We start from the raw sequence: 1,267 nt of genomic DNA, 5'->3' as shown, positions 1-1,267 counted from the left end.
CTTCATTTTTACTAGTAGATGAAATTACACCATACCCTTACTAAGCACTCACATTTTCACTCGCGAGAGTGCAAATGCATAACCCACCGAGGAAACAAAATTAATGGTTGTTTACCATGTACCGAAAAAATCCGGAAATTTCGGTTGGAATGTAAATGGTAAGCCTATTTTGGTCTTCCCAGACGGAAAATTCCCGGAGAAAACGGGATTTCTTGAAAGGTAGTCCAAAATTCCCAAACGGAATTTCCACATGGAAAATGTGTTTACCATTTGCATTCCTCCATGATTTTGCCTCCCTCCAGACTCTCTCGGTAACCTTGAACGGATTTTGTAAATAGTACACGCCGATCCCAACTAAATTTCCCATTCGGGAGTTTTTGCTTACCATTTGAACAAACCTAGTACCAACCGGTCTCTGCTTGTAAATGGTAAACAACCAATGTTTCTGTGGAATATTTTGAAAGGGTTTCGTCCCTTTCAGAAGAAGTTGACGCATTGACACTCCCAGGGAAGATCTACACAGCGATGATTGGTTCATAAGTAACTCGCACGTGATTTCTTAACAAAGGGAAAGGAATGTGTGGCTCGTTTCAGCAGACGCTCGTTCGGGAGGAACGCGTGATGAATCCCTAAGAGAGTCTGCGTGGGAGGCTATCTAGTCATTAGAGTTATTAGAAATTAAAGTGGTTGATCTTGTATTAAAAACAAGGCAGTTTTTACGAGCGCTTACTCTTCTAATAACCTGGGTGTCGAATTACTCCTTATTTTTGGCGTGAAATTTCCCTTTTTTCAAATTAATGATTTCACATGTAAAATTACAATGCTGCCATGGCAACTTTTCCTACAATGGCAAAATGGCGTCTTATGAACGTAATTTGTCACCCATGATATTTAATAGCTAATCGAATGGTCTACTCATGAAATTAGGGAACAATTTCACACGCGTTTTGTCCAAAATGAAATAATTTCCCAAACATTTATATTCCCTAATTTCACTCGTCACCATTTGATTATCGATACAAATTAAACAAAATTACAGGACGCAAAAATTAAGCACGTTTAGGGAACAATTGTAGCGACATTTATCTCTAGCCAAATGGGCGACAGGTGGGCTGGACTGAATGAGCGACAAAGCGACATCAGAATCCGGCCCCTTGAAAGGCCTGTCAGAGTACACATGGAAACCAATCTGAAAGCATACGGATGAACATGACAGTTGCAGATCATCGAAGTTAGGCACAAACGTAAATAACATGCTGCAAAGAAA

The sequence above is a fragment of the Montipora foliosa genome, chromosome 3, assembly GCF_036669935.1.
Source record: "Montipora foliosa isolate CH-2021 chromosome 3, ASM3666993v2, whole genome shotgun sequence".
Lineage (NCBI taxonomy): Eukaryota > Metazoa > Cnidaria > Anthozoa > Scleractinia > Acroporidae > Montipora > Montipora foliosa.
This window is presented reverse-complemented; position numbering follows the sequence as displayed.